The following is a 23,704-nucleotide window of genomic DNA, read 5'->3' as shown; positions in this document are numbered from 1 at the left end:
ATTTAGCCAAATGAAGGGCTAAAACAGTTTCAGAGCCAGCTTGTAGGGACAGGCAATAACTTACATTACAGAATGTTTAAATGTATGTTTTTGTCCTCATAAAATATAGAACCAGAAAAATAAGTTTTTTAAATTTTAATGAAGTAAAATATACTGCCCAAGATACATCGTAGGCTTTTGAGCTTCCAAGCAATTATTTCTGCCTGTAATTGATGGTTCCTCTTATCCAGCAGGAATCCATACCACTAAGCCACACCAGTGTCTTTTCATTTAGAACCAAATCTTTGACTCAAGAAGGGGTTCATTCTAAACACTTGGGGAAAATTCACACCTCCTCCTGGCTGAGCAGACATTCTGTGAAAAGACTGCTAAGAATTAAGAATCTCAAAGTTTGAAGAGGTCAGTCAACAATGTGTTTGGGTGTGGAAGTGGCCAGATAGGTTTGGTCTTGGTTTCACTCAGGCCTTGAGCATGCTTGGAATACTTGGTCCACCGGCATATTTCGCTGTGAGTATCTGAGTTCTTGAGGTCTCTTTAGAACATGAGCTCCTAGGCTGGCATGTTTTATTGCAGGTGCCCAATGCCAATTGCTTGTTAGTGGCTGCCTGGAGGGATATGATGAGATTTGTAAAGCAACTTTTGACTTACTCAGGAGTGCCATAATTTTAATTAACATTATCTGCCATGCATCTCAGAGGGGGGATTTTATACTGAATATAGCTCCTAAAATAAAAGAGTGGTTTTCCTGTTTTTCCCTTTTTTTTAAATGAAGCAGTGCTTTTTCTATGTATTATATCCAATGAAACAATCAGCCAAAATGAGCCCTTACTACTACATAATAATGAAAATACAAAATACATAGCACTGTTAATGTGTTAGGCATTGTTCTAAGCACTTTTCATACATTAATTTAATAATTGTTATTAAATGATTGTCACCTTCTGCAATGGTCTGAATGTTTGTGTCCCCCTGAAATTCATATGTGGGAATCCTAACCCCCAAAGAGGGTAATGTTGGGATGTTGGGGCCTTTGGGAGGTGCTAGGTTATGAGGGTGGAACCCTCCTGAATGGGATTGTATTCTTACAAAAAAGACCTCTCAGAATTTTCTAGCTTCTTCCTTTAGGTGAGGCCACAGTGATAAGGCACAGGCTTTGAACCAGGGAGAGAAACCGCCCCCCAACCATGCTGGCATCTTCATCTCAGGCCCCCCAGCCTCCAGAACAGTGAAAATTAAATTTCTGTTGTTTATAAACTGCTTAGTCTGTGGTATTTTGTTGTAGCAGCCTGAATGGACTAAGATACCTCCACACCCCAGACAGATTCCAAAAGTGATGTGGAAAATGAAAAAAAAAAAAATGCAAATGGGACAAATAAGCATCTCGAACTTCTCTAATCTATTATATAGGACATGCTGGGGTTCAAAAAGAGTCCCCCTTTTTCCTCCCAGATGGAAAAAATGTTATGTGCATGTTAAAACAAAGATACAAAGATATATCATCAGGATGATAATTACAGAGCCAATTTCTCTTTGGCTGGGAGTAGACAGATGTCAGAATTCCTGCATTACTGCCAGTGCTGCAAGAGCTGGTGCATTGCTTCATACACTCTGATGGGGCCAGCGTAATGTGGACCAATGGAGAGCTCAGCGGAGGGTGCACGGGAGCCCGAATGCCATTTTCTGTGCAGCCCCTTTCTTCACTATGGGCAAATCACTTAACCCTCATGGCTGTGTCTTTCTTGGTGCAGCAAGACTGATGAGACCTCTTTACCAACTGCATAAAGGTCACCATGAAGATGTCAGGTTTTTTAAAACGAGGACTCCAAACCTTTGGTCTATAAAGAACATCAGAAAGAACCAGAAGGACTCAGCTCTGAGTCCTTTCTGACTCTTCATGCTACAAATAGGAATTCCCCTGCCCAAAGAAAACAGCAGAGATTAGGCATGGTTGATGGTGATTATAATGATGATGATGAAAATAACAACAATAGCAACATTAACCATTTAAATATGTGCCAATCAGTGCTAAGTGCTTTACCTGTGTTATTTCATTTGATCTTCACAAACACCCTACACAATAGGAACTGCTGTTATGTCCATGATAGGGACAAGAAAACAAAAGCCTAAGACAAACACAGCTAGGAATTAGACATGTCCTGAATTCCAGTTGAGGTACACTGACTGCAGAGCCCACATTCTCGGGTATGAAGCTCCACTATGTCTCCAAAATGCCAAAAAGGAGCATGGGTGCTACTTGATCCAAGAGACCGTGGCTAGACCACATGATGAGCTAAATGTATAGCAGGTCTGAGCCCTGACTAGTAAGTGACAGAAAAGTACAACGGCTTTTAGCAGGAAATGTATGTAAATCTTAAACCATCATAGCCCACATGTGTTGGATTGCAATGTTAGACGAGAGAATGGCCTTGACTGGCTTCATAATCCAGGGTCCCTTAATGACAGTGTAAATCTAACTTATCAATAAGTTTTCTTTTTCTCTTTATTTAAAGAATATTTATTTACTTGTTTAAGACTATTTTTAGAGCAGTTTTAGGTTCATAGCAAAATAGAGAGTCATGTACAGTGAAATCCCATATAATTCCTCCCCCACACGTACAGCTTCCTCTATTATAAACCACCCCCACCAGGCACATACATTTGTAAAATGGATGAATCTACACTCATACGTCATTGTCACTCAAAAGTCCATAATTTACATTAGACCATCACTCTTGGTGCTGTACGTTCTATGGATTCGGATGAATATATAATGACATGTATCTGCCATTATAGTATCATAGAGATCTTCTCACTGCCCTAAAGATCCTCTGTGCTCTGTCTAGTCATCCTACCCTCCCCACAACTCCTGGCAATGACTGACCTTATTACTGTCTACATAGTTTTGTCTTTGCCAAATGTCATCCTGTTGGAATCATACAGTATGTAGACTTTTCAGATTGGCTTCTTTCACTCAGTAATATGCATTTAAGGTTCTTCCATGTCTTTTCACTGCTTGATAGCTCATGGCTTTTCAGCTATTCCACTGTCTATACCACAGTTTATTTATCCATTCGCCCAATGAAAAACATCTTATTTGTTTCCAACTTTTGGCACTTATGAACAAACTTGCTATGACCATCCACAGGCAGTTTTCATTAAAAAAAAATATTTACACAATATATTTTGAACCAGCCATATACTTACATTTTCAGAAATTAAAAGTATAGAAAGGAGTACAATGAACAGTCTTCCACTCTCCCCAAACTTTGATCTCCAAAAAAGAGCAGTTATTTAGTTTCTTCTGGGTCCTTTCATAGATATTTATACATATATGAGCAAATGTAAGATACAGTTATTTCCTCCATTTTTTTCTGAAATGTTTGCATATTACATTATTCTGAATCCTTTTTTTTTTTTTTTTGCTTTAACATCATATCCTGACAATCTTTCTACACTGTGTTTTTTGTGGCTGCTTGGCCTTTCATCCTATGGATATGCCATAATCTACTTCATCAATCCACTATTAATGGACATTTCCATCATTTTGAAGCTTCTGCTAACAAGCAATGCTGTAGTCAGTAACACTGTACATGAATATTTGGCACATGCGTGTATATACCCGTAGGATAAATGCTTATAGATGTGCTAGATTCAAGAATTCATACATTTTAACACTGGTAGATAAATATTAGCAAATTGTCCTCTGTAATGGATTTACCAATTTATCCCTCTTACCCTCATTTGTCTTCTTCAATCATTTGCTCACTTAACAAATATTAACTACTGCTTAATAGCACTTAATTAATTAAGTGCTTCTAGTACTGTTTCAATCCAAAGGACAGGAAAATTAATGAGACCCAGTACTTGCTCTCTAAGAATTCACCATGGTTGGAGAGATGGACATTGAATTAAATAACTGTAATACACAGGACAAAGTAATACACAGAAATATTATGGTCATAGTTACATGGTAGAGAGACTGAAGAATTCTACCTGGGCCTGGGGGCTAATGTTGATATTGAGTTTTGAAGTTTGTATGAACATTGATTAGATGGTCGAAGGGGAGAAGATCCATCCATCCACTTTGCCTTCCTAGATTTGCTCCTTAAGGTCTCCAGATTCCTGCTTATGAATGTAGTTCAGGATTTGGCAGTCTGAGGCAATGTGAGGCATGACTGGTCCAATTAATGAGGGAAGTAGGAGCAGAGATCTAGTTGGGTAAACAGGACTTACAGCCAGATTCTCCTCAATAGTGCCAAAGTCAAGAAAGCCTGCTTGGAAGTTTTGCTACTTTCCTGCTCATTCCTGTACCTATCCAAAGCAGCATTTCTGCAGCAACAATAACAGTTCTTCAGAGTGGTATATGTCTGTCCACACTTTCCCAGTCATATCATCTCCTATAGAAAATGTAAGCTACACCACAAACACAGTGTAAGCCTCCTGTTCCAGAATGAAATAATCAATTCTGCAGGGATTAGAAGGAAGAGTTGCTCTTCCTTCCACTGAAAAATCTAGAATGGCAAATCAGCTTTTAAAAAAAATTTTTTTTTGGCAAATCATCTTTTATAATTAAAGTCTTTTCTTTTAGATTGTTATTTCATAATTTCTTGTTCATCAGGTCTGGTTTTTTTCTTTTTTTCTTTTTTTTTTTTTTTTAGCTCTGGTTTTTTTCAATTCACAGTCAGTGCTTTCCACTTTGTATCAGTCTCTCCATTGCCAATTACCTCATGGTATTATATCACAAGCCCCTTGAGATCAGAGAGCAGGGCTTAAATGTGTCTCTATTCTAAATGTGTAGCACAGTTCCTGACTCATAATAGCACTCACTAATTGTTGACTGAATGAAGGAATAATGATCATAAGCAATAAGTGGGCATACACAAGGGATATTCACCATTTGCCAAAAATCTGGTTTATCTGTCTTGTAAGTCTGATCTTCTTATGATATTTTTCTATCCCTGGCTGAACTATATAAATTATATAATAGGCAGAACTACAGACTAGCCTCAGTTCTTCAACTCACCGGTAATACTCACTGCTCTCTTAAAGCAGGAAAAGATTTCTCTGCATTTTATAGAGATTGCTCAAACAGTAATTATCATAACTGAACTTATTACCTGAAGTTGGAGCCTCCACGACCATTGTGTCTCCTCCCTTGCTCTCTCCACATCCACATCTAATGAAATGGTCCCTGACCCATCACTGTCAAATCCATCACCTGCTTCACTCTAACCTGTCCCTTCTACTTGACTCCCACCACCTGTGCTTGAGTTGGGACCTTCAACATCCTGAGGGTACACCATTTCAACCACCTGCTAACTGGCCTCTTTGCTGTTCAGACCTGTCCCCTACTGAGTCACTCAGGCTCTTTCAGGATGTAAAGATCAGAGATAAACTCCAGAAATCTCAGTCAACGGAAACACACTACCAGTGGCAATTAAACAGGGAAGAGCCACAGTACCCTCAAATAATGATGCTCAGAAATCTACAACTTAATACAGGAAAAAGACTCAATGTAGCAACTGCATTGAAATAAAGATAGGCATTACTGGAAAAGCCTATTTCATAGTAAAGGGTCAGAGAAGCCTCTTGCAAGCTCCAGTTGTTCTCCCTCTGAAAGGGTCTTTGCAAAATCTGCTTTCTCCCAGAGAACCACTGACTTGTGAGCGGATTACCCAAATGGAGTGTCAGCTGGAATTTCTTATACCTTCCTAGTCATGTAAGGCATATTCCTGCCATGTGACCAGGCCTTCTGGGGTCTCACCAGGCACAAATCATCAGTTTTATTGTTAACAAGAAACAATGCTGACCAGCTGGTACAAACCATCCTGAAACTTTTAGGGCACATGGTTACAAAGTAATGCTATTAATACATTTCAGATGAATGCTGTGCATGCTTTTTTTTTAGTGTAGTAGAGTAACTCAGGCGAATCCCAGGCTTGTTGGAATTAACCCTCACAGCACAGGAGGTTTAGTACGAAGATTCCGGAGGCTGATAGACATTGTCAGCAGCCTTTTTATTCTCTTCTTCCTTCTTCTTCCTACTATGTTACCATTTTATCACAGTTCCTGCAAGTATCCGTTTGAATCCTCTGAGAGAGAACTGCTTTGAGTTGGGCGGGGTGGGGGGTTGGTAGTCGCCTGAGTTTCTACAGAGACAGCCTCTGCACCAGTCCATCTCCTGGGCTTCTGGTGAGCCACAGAGGATGGTTTTGCTCAGACACCTACCCCATCTCACTCAGCTGTGACCAACACCAGCGCTGCATGGTTCAAAGCACAGTTCCTCTCAACTTCTCGGAAGTGGGCCGAGTGCATAGCACACACCAAGTTATTACTTTCTCCCCAGTAAAGACACATCCCCCTTTAATATTATTTTTCCAAAAGAGAGGCAATCATATCATTCTCCAGCCTCAAACACATCATAAATTCCCATGTCCCATAAAATTCAAACACCTTACATTCATATAGGAATATGTTACCCAATATGGCAGCTACTAGCCATCTGTGGCTATTCAAGTTTAAATTAACCAAAATTAGATAAATTTAAAAATTCAGCTCTTCTGGGGCACCTGGGTGACTAAGTCATTAAGCGTCTGTCTTCTGCTCAGGTCATGATCCTGGGATCCTGGGATTGAGTCCCGCATGGGGCTCCCTGCTCCAGGGAGAGTCTGCTTCTCCCTCTCCCACTCCCCCAGCTTGTGTTTCCTCTCTCGCTATCTCTCTTTCTCTCTGTCAAATAAATAAATAAAACTTTAAAAAAAAATTCAGCTCTTCAGTTGCACTAGCCACTTTTCTTTTTTTTCTTTTTTTAAATTTTTTTTAAAGATTTTTTTTTTTTTTTTTTGACAGAGAGAGATCACAAGTAGGCAGAGAGGCAGGCAGAGAGAGAGGAGGAAGCAGGCTCCCCGCCGAGCAGAGAGCCAGATGCGGGGCTCGATCCCAGGACACTGGGACCATGACCTGTGTCGAAGGCAGAGGCTTTAACCCACTGAGCCACCCAGGCGCCCCTACACTAGCCACTTTTCGAATACCATATTGGACAGGGCAGATAAAATAAACAGGAAGGTGGTCTGCCTTATTGAAGCCACTTTCGGCTATTCCAGGCTCATCCCCCACCACTTACCCTGTGCACCCTAAGCTCTATTAACATCAAAATCCTTGCTGTTGCCCAAACTACTGTGCAGTTTATGCCTTTACTATTTGTTCCTATGGCGCACCTGTGACCTGAAATATCCTCGCCTCTTATGCACTTGGCAATGTCTTATTCACCTTTAAATGCCGGCAAACACAGAGTTTACTTACTGTTCTGTGAAGATATTCCTACCATTCCACTCTCCAAACATGAGCAGGAACCCCCCTTTCTCTTTGCTCCAAGAAAACTCTATATGTGCTTCTACTGTAGCACTTAGCTATGTTATTTGGTAACCTAGCTGTACTTAGCGTACAACATACATTCTGGACTTTAATAGTGGAGACCATATAGCTAGTACTTAAGAGGCCCAGTGGCCTCGGCTAGTGACGAATTGTGTAATCTTGCAAAACTCTTGTCTGAGTTTCCTCATCTGTGAAATGAGGATAATAAAATTATACTTCCCACATAGGATCATAATGGTGATCAATTATGTTCCTATCAATAAGCCCTTAGAATGGGGCCTAGAACTTAGGGTGCTACCTAAAAGTAAGCTATTAGTGAAATATTAATCCATTTTGTTTATTTACATATAAAATATATCAGACAAGAACAAGAGTGTGAGTGCAATTAACGACCCCACTCATCTAGACATATTTGCTGTGTCCGATGGTCAAACTCTAATGAGCAAGTTTAAGTCGTTATCTACCACTAAACATGGGTTTTGGAAGGTGAATGATGATCTTTTCAAGAGTCAGTCCCTGGGGCTTACTGATAAACTATTGATAGATTTATAAAGGGCTTGTCATCCAGGAAACTTTGGTCTTTTGAGCCAGAAAGGATTATTTGTGAACAACAGAATGAGAGGTGCCCGTGTGTGTTCGGTATTCACCGTCGTGCTCCACAATTCCTTCTCTTCAATTGCAGCTTATTATGCATACTCTCTTCATGACTGGCTGGACGCTTCTTCTTCTCAATCCCCATCTCTTTCTTCTGCTGCAGTGTTCCCACATCCAACCACCATGGTGGAGTTTCATTTCTCTCTTAAAATCTATTTTCTCATTAAAAAAAAAAAAAATCTATTTTCTCGGGGCACCTGGGTGGCTCAGTGGGTTGGGGCCTCTGCCTTCAGCTCGGGTCGTGGTCCCGGGGTCCTGGGATCGAGCCCCGCATCAGGCTCTCTACTCGGCGGGGAGCCTGCTTCCCCCTCTCTCTCTGCCTGCCTCTCTGCCTACTTGTGATCTCTGCCTGTCAAATAAATAAATAAAATCTTTTAAAAACATCTGTTTTCTCTCTCCTCTAATAATTCACTATCGTATAAGTTTCCTATTATTGCTGTAACAGATTACCCCCAATTTGGTGGCTTAAAGCAATACACTGCATTATCTTACAGTTCTGGAAATCAGCAAGCCCAAGTCAGTTTCACTGGGCTAAAGTCAGTGTGGTGGCAAAGTTGGCTCCGTTTGAAGGTTCAAAGGGAAAAAAATGTATTTCTGCCTTTCTTAGATTATAAACGACGCTGCCTGCTTCCCTTGGTTCCTGACTCCATCCTTGCCTCATTCCAACCTCTTGCTCTGTCATTATAGTCCCTCCTTCTGACCGATCCTCTGTCTCTGTGTCAGAAGGACACTTGTGATTACATGGGAGCCACCCAGATAATCCAGAATAATCTCCTTATCTCAAAACCCTTAATTTGATCATATCTGCCAAGTCCTTTTTGCCATGCAAGGTGACATGTCCCCAGGTTCTGGGGATTAGGATGTGGACATCTTTGGGGAAACATTATTTGGTCTACTGCACCTAACACATGTTTACAATTTCTCGGCATTCTCTCTAGTTTCCTCTATTTTTACAATTTAAAAATCTAAATATTTCATTAAGTTCAAAATACATGAAGTTCTTTGATTTAGTAAATAAATTGAAAAAAATCTATACTCTTAAAATAGTTGACATCCTTAGGGTTGCATCTAAAGTTTTATACTTAAAAATCTTGTGAACAAATGTTAGAAACACACGCAATTTTTAAAACATTCTCTCCATTCCACTCATTAGTTATATAAACAATATTAACCTAACAGGCATGTTTCCAGATGGTCACTGGATGTTCAAATATGGCTTGGAGTGATCATGTGAAATCTATTCCCAGCTGAACTTGGGGAGAAACTTACCTACCTTGTCTATACTATCTATGCCATGTGCACACATGTATATACCTCCATATATATCTCTGTATGTTCATATTTACACATATATAACGCATATATTTTTTAATGTTATTTATTTATTTGAGAAAGAGAGCACAGATGGTGGGGAGCAGCAAGGGAGAGGGAGAAGCAGGCTCCCCGCTGAGCAGAGAGTGGGGGCGTGGGGCTCAATCTCAGGACCCCAGGATCATGACCTGAGCCAAAGGCAGACACTTAACTGACTGAACCATCCAAGAGCCCCTGCATATATTATATTTATACACATATCTTATATATTAGATTTATACATATGTAGCACATATATATATTAGATTTAAACATCTACACACACACACACACACACGTCAATAGCTCTACCTGTGTTTGTCTTCCCTATCAGGAAGTAAGCATCTCCAGGGCATAGCTCAAGCTTACATTCCCTCAAATCTATAATGTCTACAATAGGCCTGACTTAGCCAGTTCTCAGTGATTATTTCTTATTTGAATACATTTGCACTACCATGTGGCACAGGGGAAAACCGAATAGAAGTCACCTGACAAGAAAATGAAATCATCAGACCCTTCCTTCTGTGTCTTCCTTCTCAATATCTCAGGCTTCAAAAGATTAGACCAAAGAACTGGGTTCAAGCAGTCCCTCACCTTCATGCTTGTTTTTTTGCTGCTATTTTCGCATGCTATATTTTGCTGCTACCTCCTACACATTCTGAGTGAATCTCTCAAGCCACTTGGTTTTCCCAAATTGTGTCCTTGCTCCCGCCCCCCACATAATATCTGAAAAGCCCCCACTTCCTACACCTTCAGCCCCTCCCACTCACCTTCTCCACCTGGGACTTTATTCCCTCTACCCACTTGTGTTTCTCCTCACAACTCATCTTTGGATTGTCTCCTATGTCCTTTACTTCAAAAAATCAAAGGATAAATTCTCAGAAAAGAGCAGAGAATTCTAGAAAATTTTTGATTTCCAAACATTATCATAAATTAATGGATAATCCTTTGCTGAGACAAAAATCTATAAAAATTTTAATAATGTCTCTAGAAAAGAGGGAACTGCAAGTATTTTGGAATTGGTATGTCTTATTATTTGCTTTCATTTTACAACAGTTCCTCTCCTTATCAAGTCATTTAAAATTATTAAAAAGTAGTTGGTCTCAATAATTTAGGAGTGGGGTGTGTGTGATAGAAGTGGGGTGGAGAGAAAGAAAAGCCTTGAAATCATTGAGAACACTATGAGGCAATTTGCTTTTTATGTCATGCATCTCATGCTCTTTCTACATTTTTGATGTTTTTCCTTTTTCTTTTTTTTCTGCTGTTGGTTTGCTTTTTATTTTCCATTCTCTCTACTGAATATTCAGTTATTTCAGGAAGAAAAAACTGTATATGTTTATACATTCAAATGTCTTCTAAGAAAATAAATCTTGACTTTTGCCATTTCTACTATTAATACCTAAAGAAGAAGAGTAAAGAGGTAAGGAAATTTAACGCTACCTATCAAATTCCCAAGGCAGCTAAAAAGTAACCTAAAGACTTGATTAAATTCATATTTATATATTAAAGTATGATACTGACCCACAATTCCAAAATCAATGTTTAAAACACAGCAGTTACAAAAGTGCATCTTTCAGAATATTCCTTCCCTATCATGGAAAATTTCCAAGAAACCATCGGAATCAATTTTCACGGATTTTTCATTCGCAAATAAAATGTGACACACCTTGGCTCTGAGTACAGATAGAGGCAAAGGTCATTATGAAAGTATCAAGCAGAATACAAATGTTGTAATAGCTTTCACTATTAACATAATTGATGCAACTTAGAATCAATCCTCTTTTTTGTTCTTTGTTCTATGGCCAGGGGTTGGCAATCTTTTTCTTAAAGGGCCAGGTAGTAAATACTTCATTTCAGGCCTTGTGGGTCATATCTCAAAACTCAACTCTGCTGTTGTACCAGAAAGCAGCTGGACACAATCTGATCAAGAACTGAGCATGGGCAGAAGGGTTGGCAGGAATAAGAGCTCACAGTGCTGAGCCAACCTCTCTCTGGTCCATGCTAACTGAATCCTACTGAGAAAAACATGCCTCCTTCTTTTCCTCCTCCCCATGGAGGGGGAATACTAGTAAGAAAAAGATCATAAACATCTACTACAAACCTCATTTTCCAGACAAGAATACCGAAGTTCTGAACGGTTGGGTGACTTGCCAAACCTTCAACAACTCCATTTGTGTGCAAGTAAGACCAGAGCCCATTCAAAATTACGGAATATTCCTTGACCACTTACTCTCTCAGGTAAGCCTCAAAGCACTTAAACCTTCTCTGAGTTCATCCTTACAACCTCTTTCTAAAGTACTATTATCATCTTCATTTCACAGATGAAAAAACAGATTCAGAGAGGTTAAGCAATATGCCTAGGGTTTCACAGCAGGGAAAGGGTCCAGAGAAGAGCCAGGGCTTTTCACCATCCACTACTTGCTGCGGCTGCTCCTGCTGCTGCTACAATACACCCACCCCTCCACTTTCCACTGTGTACTATTCTGTGTCCTCTGGAAAGCCAACACTAGACTTCCCACTGTCACATCGGATCCAAGATGCCATGGTTAGGGTTTTCTCCCCCTCAAAAGCACTCCTGTAACCTGACTTGCTGATCCAGTCTAACTGTAATTCTGCAACACAGAAACGGGGAGTGGACCCTGACTTCACACACCCATGGCCAACCCCATGTAGAAAGGCTGGGAAATGTGAAGTGTTTGATCTTTGCTTGCACAACAACCAACCCAAGGAGACTTGATGAGGAAGTCAACTTCAGACTCCCTCCCTCTCTTAGACTCCTGGAGCAGTTCCAGTGTCCACAGCCACTGGGAGTCCAGAGAAGGGCCCCAGGAAAACTGGACTGGAGTTCACTTTCATTTCACAGCTGAAGTGTGTGACTCTTTTAGAAAGTTGGGCCTTCCCAGCACCTAACACTGCCCACATTAGCATCCGCCCACTTCCCCTGCTTTGTTTCTCCTAAACCCTGTAAAACAAGTAGGTGTGGAAAATGTAGGAAGGGGGAAAGACATGTTCAGTGCCCACTTCTTTTCTGAATAAATGTATTTCCTTATAAAGGTTTGGTGTGCCATACCTAAAGCCTCCACTGTTAAAAGATAAAGCCATCGCAGTCTAAATGACAAGCTATGAGCAGAAGAGAAAAGTTTTCTAAGTTGATGTGTTCATGTCACAGAATCAAATATTCTTCACACAGCCAGTGCATGGATGTAAGCCACTGTTACTTGTCATTTACTTAAGAAGTTTTGTGGTCTTATATAAACTGTATACACACACACACACACACACACACACACACACACAGTACTATCCTCAGATTCCTGACACTTGTATACACATATTCCCTCTCTGGCTCTCCTTTCCCAACCAAGTCCCATTTTACCTCTGTAAAAAGAGATAGGTTGAAATGAAAAAATTAAAAGGGAGCAAACTCTGTCTTGCAGCAAGAATAATTCCTAGTGGGTTTCTAATGAAGCTACTTGATAAGGTCTATGGTCCTTTACTTTTTCACCCAGATCTTTATTTCTCCAACAGTAAGAAAAAAGAATCTGGATCAGATTGGATAAGGCAGTAAGACAGTAAGACGAGACTGGGAGAGAAAAGCAATGGGTTACATCATAAAGCAGAAGCATTAAACACCTTCCTCTCTCTTTCGCTCACTCAGCAGAGTTCACAGCAGAGAAAAGGAGTGAGGCTCCTTTCAAGGCTTCCTGAGTCGACTGCACAGATTAGAAGGAAGGAACGCCAACATAACTCACATAACTGTGATTTACCCCAACGGCGGCAGCAAATCGAGAAATGTTAAAAATTATGTCATTGAAGTCATTTACTGAAGGTAAACAAAGTCATTAAAAAACAACAAGAAAAAAAAAAGATAATCAAGAGGGCCTCACTGAAGTATTTCAGATACCTCTGGGCAAATGCCTAACCACAGAAAAACCTTCTACTGCTGCACCTGAAGATCCCACTGCCCAATGTTATGAGTGGCTGGGTAGCCTCCTGGGTCTCCCAGGGAAGGTATGCAGCCCGCCCTGTGGGCTCACCTGCCCTTCAAGCCCAATCTGACAAGGCCCGAGCAAACACACTCTCAAAAGCAGAGACATTCTTTAGGGATTGTGCAAGGAATTTGGCAGCTGCACTTCCTCACGAGGTGTGGCATAAAGAGCAAGTTCCTCCGCCAGGGGCAGAAGCTTATTTACAGCTTCTTTAGAGGAAATCAATATTACATTGTCTTATCTAAAAATCTGCACTCACATTAAAATTCCTGTAGACTTCTTCTGCTACTGATCTCTTTAACATTTTAACATAGAAATCATAACAAAACAAAACTTAGCCTAGCTAATATTTCTTGTAATGAACCAAGGAAAGAGTGGAACTCATACAGGACATTTTGCATAAATAAGATTTCTACTTCTCTCTTTTCTTCCCTCCTTCCCTCCAGGAGCTCTGGTGAAACAGCTCCTGGCGTTCTTGGTGCATTCTGACAGCCCAGGAAGGAGGAGGACTCTCGTACCCCTTTCATCCCAGGAGAGAAGAGGCCTCTGACCCAGAACAGGCCCTCCAGAGGGCTCTTTTTGAAACCCAAAGAACACTATGTGTGCAGATCAATATTAATGTCTTTTAACCATAACTGTATTTTCACAGGCCACATCAATCATGGGAAAAGTCAAAGGCTTGAGAGCAATTTGGTTCCTGCCCCTATGGTTTTCTTCTTTTTTTTTTTAAGATTTTATTTATTTATTTGACAGACAGAGATCACAAGCAGGCAGAGAGGCAGGCAGAGAGAGAGAGGGAGAAGCAGGCTCCCCGCTGAGCAGAGAGCCCCATGTGGGGCTCGATCCTAGGACCCTGAGATCATGACCTGAACTGAAGGCAGAAGCCTTTAACCCACTGAGCCACCCAGGTGCCCCCCTATCCCTATGGTTTTATCTCAAGAGTTCCTACCAGGCCCAAACTGACGTCACTCTCTCTCTATTCTGGATGTGTGGTTCTGGCTTACTTTGGACAGAATACGGTATCAGGTGAGAAAGGTGCTTTTACTCTGCTGGCCTGCAACACATAAAACTACTCCACTGGAGGGGAGTGAGAGAATCAAGGACACTGCCTCCGTGAGCTGAGCTGTCACCCTGGATAAGGGCTGAGTCTCTTGTTGATTCTCAGTGGGAGTCCATTGTCATGGCCCTGTGAATCATCTGTGAACTAGGCATGACCCTCGTGAATGCCAGCATTGAGTGGGTGGGGCACTGAAGGATACTTGTTGTTGTTATTTTGGTTTTTGCACTAAGGAAGACTCTCTGCTTTGTTCGTGGGTAGGGCTAGATGAAATAATAGGCCAGTTTCCTGGAGGCCAGGAAGACAAAAACTGAAAGACAAGAGGATGCTGGGAAGAGAGAAGTCAATAAAATGTCTGTGGGATGTTATCAAGACCCTTTGGGACTAGACAAGAGGTACCTCAGGGACAGAAGGCTGTACTGTCTGTGATCATTTCTGTTGGTGTGTCCTGAAGCAAAAATTACTTGCAAATGGCAGTTTATAGACTGCCCCTCTCCCCAACCGCTATTAGAGCATTTGAGAATTGCCCACTCAGCGTTACCCTCTAAAGCCTGTATTTCCTATGTCCGTCTTCAGGAGGAAACTCCTCAGAGCCAAAGAACATCTGCACACCAGAGGACCTGCCCAAGACAGAGGAGAAGGAAACTGATGTGTCTTAAACGTTTATTGCACAGTAAAGAAGAAAGTGATCAAAAATCAAGACACCAGGGAGAAGGGTTGTGAATTCGAGAGACAGTAATTGGGGTTAAGAGAGTGAGGCACTCCTTAGAGTCACTGGGCATGAGGGAAGTACTATCTCAAAAAATTGATTACATCTCCTTACCAGCATAAAAGCACTTTGAACACATTCCACTATCTAATATTTGACTTCCTTTTTGCACTTTTGTATGTTTTGTGTTGTGCAGATTATGCATGGATAACCCAGCATTATCCACCTTCCAGGATGTCTTATTGATGAAGGCTAGAAGACTAGGAACTAGATTTCTCAAAATTCCCTGCCATCAGGGTTTTGCATTACATTCTGCCTCCAAGAGAGAACACAAGCTTTGGATGGTGGGAGAGAAGCAGAACCCATAATATTTTTCCTTGCCACTGGCAAGCATGTCATGTGCTCTGGCAAACATTAGATTTAAGATGCTTCCAGAAGCTTCCGGTATTCCTCCTGTGAATTATTTCATTTCAGTGGTGAATATGTAGCTGAATCACGGTCAGCCATTTCCTGCAACTCCTGCAACTCCTGCAAATACTGATTTCCTGAAAGCCATCAGCAGCTTTGTATAACCTTCATCCTCAAGGCCTTTCTGTTTCCTTAGCAGAAATTTGACTGACACATATTCCTTATAAGGCATAAAATCCATAGTAGAAACTTAAAAAGAATAACATAAATACTAATTTAATTATTTTAGTTAATAAGTAAAATTTTTCATAATAAAAATATTTGTAATTAATTCTTCTCAATTAATTAGGATATAACTTAAATGTCTGGTTCTAAAATAATTTTATTTCAATATTTAGCTTTAATAGCTATAAGAACTAAAAAAAGACACCTCACAAAAATTGTAGATAAAAATAGAAGATGTGGGCGCCTGGGTGGCTCAGTGGGTTAAGCCCACCTTTGGCTCAGGTCATGATCTCGGGGTCCTGGGATCAAGTTCCGCATCGGGCTCTCTGCTCTGCAGGGAGCCTGCCTCCCCTTCTCTCTCTGCCTGCCTCTCCACCTACTTGTGATCTTTCTCTCTCTGTCATATAAATAAATAAAATTTAAAAAATAGAAGATGTACCTCATTAACTATGCTTACTAAATAACAATATGCAAAAAAAATGATATGCAGAAAATTATGAAACTTTCTAGAAGGACATTAAATAATACCTAAATAAAATGGAAACAGATCTTGTGTTCTTGGATAGAAAGGTTTAATATTATAAAGAATATAATTTTCCTCCAAATAATCTACAGATGTAATGAGGTTCCAATCAAAACATCAATAGAACTTTTGAAATTGATGCATTGATTCTGAAACTTATATCAATGAGAGAGAATACCCAAGAACTCTCTGAATTAGAAGGCAGTGGTAGGGTGCAGGACTAGTATCACCAGATAGAAAAACTTGTTATAAAGCTGTAGTAATTAATATAGTGGTGTATAGGGACAGATACATTGATTAATTGATTAATTGGACAAATATCACAGAAGGAAGTTCACACAAATATTTAACTTTGATAAATAACAGAGCTGTGGGTATTAAGCCACCCAAGCTTTGGTACTTTGTTATGGCCGCCCTAGTTAACTAACACAGTCTCTAAGCCAGAATTCCTAATAGTCACTCCTCCTTGTTTCCAAGTTTACAAGAGAGTACAGCAAAGCCTAGAACACACTAACACCTTCTGCAGAATCACTTTTGTGTAGCTACCCTGGCATCAGTACAGAAGAAGGAAACTGATAAACATTATTAAATTCCAAACTCACCAGATTTTCTTTTGACCTTATGACTATAAAATCAAATTTCACATGATGCTACAAATGTATGCACCAAGGCTGCATTTTGCTTCTTTTTGGTGATTATCACGTATAATTATTTATTATACTAACAACAGCCAACACACTTGTTGTTATTAATAGCTAAATAAAATTCCTTTATGTCCATGAAATTTATCCAATCGCTGGCATGAAAACGTTATGGTGCTGTTCCTCAAAATGAATACCAGGGAAATGACATGAATCACAAGACTGGGAGAGACATTGGAATCCATCTGAAAACCACATGTCCCATCAAAGCCAGCCTGCTCCAGACTGCTCCTCTCTCTTCCATTCAAAGCCAACAGAAACCAATGGAGCAGAACATCAAGGCAGCTAAGCAACAAGGACACAGAGTCCCAAGTAGCTGTGCTTAGAATGAGAGAAGCCATTTTCCAAGTAATAAGTAACTGGCACAAAAATTTCGCTGAGGATCTTAGAGCAAATGGACTTTGATTTAATGCAGGTGATCAAAGGTTACTATCCTGAAGATGCAAAGAAAGAGAATCCTTTGCCCTGACTAATACAGGCCCTGAAACAAAGCATGACCCATCTGTCAGTGCTCCCTGAGTTGTGTTTCCCATGCCTGCAGAAAGATAATAAAACTGCGTATCTTCCCAGAAGTCAGGCCCAGGAGCATGGCTGCTCCCCTACAGTAAGAGAACCAGGAGGCTCAAGAAAGAGTAGGCATCACCATGAAAGAAAAATTTATGAGTTTGCTGATCTGAACTCAGATTCAGGGGGTTGGCCACTGAGAACAGTCCAGAAAGTCTTCATAGCATTGTAATTGTCGAGGGTGGGGTGGGATGCACAATGTAGAAGGAAACTGAGTAATTCCAATAGGATTTGCCATAGTAGATCTCTGAGAGTTTACTTTAATGATGGCTTGAAGATCACTGAAAGCCAAATAAAATACAATTATTTTCAACCTTTAAATTTTTCCAAATGTATTATAAATCCTAAAAAGCAGAAAAAAACCTGATCAAAACCAACAATAACAAAAAGTCTTTGCCAATATTTAGGTCAGCTTCTTAGATGATAATTAATGACTGTGCTGGGTGTGTTCTAGAAGCTCACAGTAACATATAAGCTCTCTGTTTCTCTAGTTAAGTTTTTCTAGATTTGAAATTTGCTATTTTTTAAATTAATATACTATTTATTGGAGAGGTTTTAGGTTTACAGAAAAATTCGGTGAAAGTATAGAGATCCCAAATACCCCTTGACCATCCCACCTTTCTAGTTTCCTCTATTATTATATCTCTTGCATTAGTATGGTCTAATGGTCTGTTCCTGGAATAGGTGCCATTAACAACACCTGACAATGATACATAGGTGTCCTTTGAAAGCTCCAGGCAGTATATACATATTTTACTCTGTAATGAGCCAACACTGATAGATTATTATTAACTTTATTATCAAAGTCCCCAGTAAGATTCCCTGTGCTTCACTTATTTCCTCTCCAATCCCTGGCAACCACTAATCTTTTTTTTTATCTCTATAGATTTGCCTCTTCCAAGTGACATATAGTTGGAATATAATATATAGTTTTTTCCAAATAGGTTTCTTTCATTTAGTAGAATGAATTTAAGGTGCAACTTGCTGTTTTTCTATAGGGAGTGATGAAAATAGAAAAGGATAAAGCAAACAGAAGCAATTTGAAAAGAAATACTCATAGTGCTCTACCAATATTTAGTGTGCACAGGGGACACACACACACACACACACATACACACACCCCACTCATTTCAGATTTACATTCAACAATATGAATGTGCCAAGGAAGGAACCACAGAACTTTAGAGTAAAGACTATTTCCACATACACTGTATAGTCTCAGGTCAATAGTAGATGGAAGTCTCACATTGGTGACATTAAAATTTGTTCTCCTATTAAAATACTATTTATGGGGTGGAAAGTGGGGATAGAGAATTTGCAAACAAGTTCTGAAGTCTTTTTTTGTAGATGTACTTGTTGTAGTGGCATGAAGGAAGTGATTCTGAAACAATTGAGATATTTTATAGGATTAAGCAATGAGTAAATATGTTTATGCTATTGAGAGGCAGAGTTCCCACTAAGGAAGAAGGGACATAGAAATACACAATGATGAATGACAAGAAGGAGCCTCACAGGAATGGACTGGAATTGGAAATATTGATGTGGGCTCTTAATTTCTAAAATACATGGGAATGTGTATATGCATGTGTTTGTGCAAGTTTATATGCCTATGCATCTATATGTTTGTGTGTATATATGCATACATATACATACATACTTCCTAACTTTGCATAACGAAAGGGTGAAGAAGCAAAGACCAATCCAAAGTAACCATAAGCAGCAAACCTAATCCCAAAGTTTGGCCTATAATACTATTCCAACTAAAGGAAAGGGAAAAAGGCGGTACTTTAGGGAGATATGTTGAGCCAAATACTGAAAACAAAATACCTGAACCAAATTTATCTGCACAGATGCTTACCATATCAATTGGGCTGAGGGTTCAAAGATATAAGTGCTCTTCACTAATCACCCACAAGTTAGATTCTTTATAGTACAAGATGAACCAGGAATATATTGTTATGCCAGAAAGTGAAGAAGTGCTTTAGAAAAAAATAAACAAACAAAAAAACAATGGGGGTTTAAAACAAGAACAAGGAACCCACTTGAAAAGGGCCTTCAATTGTCAAGTCAAACTAGGGATAATATGAGCACCAAAATATTAAGGACAGGAATGACTTACAAACCACTGAAAAATATGAGCTAATATGTATGCTACTGATGTAAGTAAATAAATAAATGAGACAGGGAGGAAGTCTCATGCTTTTAAGGCAGAATGCTGAATGATGCTGGTTAATGTGGAGGGGGTGCTAGAGTTGAATCATTTGCAGCATTAGAATAAAGACTAGATCAGGCAAGAATCATCAATGAATGATAACTAAATCCAGAGAAAATTTTACTGAAAACCAGAAACTTGCACTGGACTTAAAGTACCTTATCACAAACTGTCAATTAATTTCAAGTGAAAAAAAAAAAGTTAATTGTACAGGGAGAAACTGGGTATCACCTTCACTGGTGATTAATATTAATGTCACCAGTGAGGAGCAGACAGCCATTGTGTACCTCCAGATGGGACACCTTGATAAAGACACACATCACCTATGAAGTATATGGGTGAGAATGTGTAACCTGACTCTAATTATGAGGAAACATCAAGCCAATGAGGAATATTTTACTAAAAAGAGGGTAAGATTATAGTCTTCAAAAATATTATTGGCATAAAACATAAGAAACAGTTGTGGAACTGTTCAAGATTAAGGACACAAGACAACTTTTATTAATGTGTTCCAGGCTGAAGATGCAGGACAACTAAATGCAGTATCTGACCCTGGATTGGATTCTAAAGTGGAGGGGGAAATGCTGTAAAGAACATTATTGGGGCAATTAAAAAAGGATAATTGTTTAGATAAAACTATTGCACTAATGTTAAATTTATTAAAGTTGATGACTGAACTATGCTTATGAAAGAGAATATTCTGAGGAAAAATACAGTGAAATACTTAGAAAAGTGGTACTGGGTTAAAGGGTCATGATGTATACAATTTAATACTGGTAATACAATGCAAAAAAGAGGGAGGCAGCAAATGAAAGAAAATGAAGTAAAATGTTAACCACAGATAAATGTGAGTAAAGAGTATACAGGTATTCTTTGTATTATTCTTGTTCTTGCAACTTTTTTGTAAGCTTGAAATTATTTTCATATCCAACAACCACAATGTTAGGAAAACGGTATCTAATGAAATAAATAGTGACAATGAATATTCTTCTACTGAAATCCTCATCAGCTATCACCTGTAAACTCCTATCCATCCTTTAAAATAACCTGCCATGGCATTTTCTTTCTCTATGTTACCTTCCCCAATACCTTGGTCTCAAAATGAAACACAACAAAACACTACACATTCCATATCAGCCCAAATTGCATTCAGATTCTAGTAACACAGTGAAAACAGAAGTAGCATAAATAAGACAGAAATGCATTTCCACCCCAAAACTGAAGGAGAGGCAATCCGCGTTTCACTCTGCTGTGTCATTAGTGATCAGACTCTTTCTCTCTTCCTTCCTTGTCATCCTTTTTTTTTTTTTTAAGAGATAGAGAGAGTTGGCAGGGGGTGGGTAGAAAGAGAGGGATAAAGAGAGAATCCCAAGCTGACTCCATGTTGAGCACAGAGCCTAATATGGGGCTCAATCTCTCCACCTCCTGAGATCATGAACTGACCTGAAATCAAGTCAGACAGTTAATTGACTGAGCCACCCAGATGCCCCACTTGTCATCCTTTAAATTGCTTCCATCGTTAAGGTCACATTACCCTCCAGTATTGTCCCTGGAGCTCCAGCCATCACATCCACAATCCAGCTCCCAAGCCCCAGCCATTTGTCCCCACTCTAAGAAGAACTCAGAAGTTCAATCCCAAACTTCTGCTTGCATAACATTAACAGAAATTTAGTCCTATGGCTACATCTCCTGCAAGGGACGATAGAAAATAGAGTCTTTAGCTGGACCTCTTGCCACCTGGAATAAAATTGGAGTGGTTTTATAAGAAATAGGGGGCAAATTAATATTGGGTAAGTAATTATCAGTCTCTGAATACATCCTATTGTGAAATCTGCCATTATTTTGTCCATGTTCTATTATTACTTTTATCAGACCATATTTTGTTTGTATTTATGTCACTATCCTAAACTATAGCATATAATTTTTGGATAGGAAATATCTATGTTGGCTTTTAAATGTACCACAGCCCAGCTCAGAGGGTCCCACAGTCATTGCTCATGTAAGGTTCATGAAATTAAATGAGTTGATAGGCAGCCATCTGAGATATTGAAGATACACATATTTGATATTCCACAGGATTACCCTGCCATTGTGGAGAGAATTTAAGGACCCAGTTCTTTAAGTGTTACATGGTTATAAGACTTAAGTGCAGACAAAATTTGCTGGTGATTTCTGGCCACAGAATACAGAAGATGGTAATCATCTGAACATTTTAATAGTAAAGTGTAATCCTTTTTCCTTAGTTTTGATGACTTGTGCCTTTATTAGCCCCAGAGACTGGGTAGTCCTTCATTTATTAAATACTTTAAAACATAAATGTTATGAAAAATTTATTATTAGATATGTTTCTGATCTCATTTAACCAATCAATAAGGAAGTAGGTTTAGAAACAATTTGTTAGCATGCTCAACAATGAGCAACAGAATAGAAACAGGAAGCAAGAAATGTCAGATTGCTGAGTGATGTTTCATCTTCTCAAGCATATAAGATCCTGCAGAACCCAAATGATCTTAGGAAAGAGCAAAAGAGGAGTATTTTTATATAAAAACAGTTACTGAAAAAGAATTATCATGCATAGAAAAACAAAAAGCCCTTATCACTCATGGAGTCACCAAATATATTTGAGTTTTCACTATATGTCAGGCAATTAGCTACACATGAAATGTTTAGAATGGCATAAAAGAAAGAAAAATTTCATAATTTTATGGAGTCTTTCACCTCAGAGTTCTCCCAGCTAGTAAGTGGTAGAATACGTTTTCAACCTCAAGGTTTTGTTTTGTTTTGTTTTGTTTTGTTTTCTAAAATCCTCACATTTGGCCACTATATTTTCACAGTAAGAATTAAATCTTCTTGAGGCACCTGGGTGGCTCAGAGGGTTAAGCGTCTGCCTTTGACTCAGGATCCCAGTGTCCTGGAATCAAAGAGTCAGGCTCCTTGCTCAATGGGGAGTCTGCTTCTCCCTCTCCCTCTGCCCAATCCCCACCTCTGTTCATGCTCTTTGGCTCTCTCTCTCTCTCTCTCCCCCTCTCTCTAAAATAAATTTAAAAGCCCAAAAACCAAAAAAAAAAAGAAAAGAAAGAAAGAAAGAAAGAAAAGAAAGAAAGAAAAGAACTCTTCTTGAAAACATCTATCTTAAATTTTGGGTCTACAGTCAAGTGATAGTTGAAGATCCTAAAATGTTGCCTTTATTACTTATTTCCATTAAAAAATGAAGCTGCTGATAATGGGTAAGAGAACTAAAATAATTTTTTTTGAGTGAAGTAAAATGTTCATTGATATTTTATTTTGATAGTCTCACGTTCTGTATAAATGAGTTGCCAAAATTTTGCATTGTTCAGATTGATTTATGACTGTCTTCACACAACAACCAACATTCCAAACTGCGAAGCGATAGTTTGGATAATATATTTCTAATTGGTGCCATAAATGTAAATTACTGGAGTTTTTCCCTAAATTGACCAGATAATTTGAAACTGTGAGCAGCCTCAGCACAGCTGCCAAAGATATCAGATAAAATATTACCCTAAATAAAAGGTGGGGCTCCAGAATGAGTAAAACAAAAGCCATGCCAAAAAAGATAAACACACACCCTCCTTTGAAGACTACTGCCAAGTATCTTTAAAATCATGCCAAAGAAAAGTTCTCATCCAGGTTTACTTTATCTCCACCTTCCCTTTTCTAACTCGAAGTACCCAGGATATTGCTTACAACTCAACAGTTCTATCTTGAGCTTTAAAAACACATCAGGGAACGGACTGAAATCGAAGTAATGCTTTTACTGTGTCACCTGATCATCATCTGAGGGAGAACAGGCAAAGAGTGTGAAGTTGAGGTGTCTGGCCACATATTTGAGATCACAAAAGGGCAGGGTTGGACAAGGTCATGGGGCATCCATGTGCCTCCCTGCTGGTCTGTCCAGTACCTTCTTTTTTGAGAAA

The 23,704-nt window shown here is 39.3% G+C and overlaps 1 protein-coding gene across 11 annotated transcripts in view; it reads right to left on the bottom strand.

Moving 5' to 3' along the window:
* Positions 1-23,704, bottom strand: part of LOC111146985 (sciellin) — a 162,559-nt gene that overhangs the window by 107,058 nt on the left and 31,797 nt on the right. The gene's annotated exons all lie outside the window — the stretch shown is intronic.

This window comes from Enhydra lutris, unplaced genomic scaffold (assembly GCF_002288905.1).
Source record: "Enhydra lutris kenyoni isolate GAN:26980312 unplaced genomic scaffold, ASM228890v2 scaffoldscaffold15, whole genome shotgun sequence".
In the NCBI taxonomy this organism is placed as follows: domain Eukaryota; kingdom Metazoa; phylum Chordata; class Mammalia; order Carnivora; family Mustelidae; genus Enhydra; species Enhydra lutris.
The sequence above is the reverse complement of the archived record's forward strand: the minus strand, read 5'-3'. Positions and strand labels throughout refer to the sequence as shown.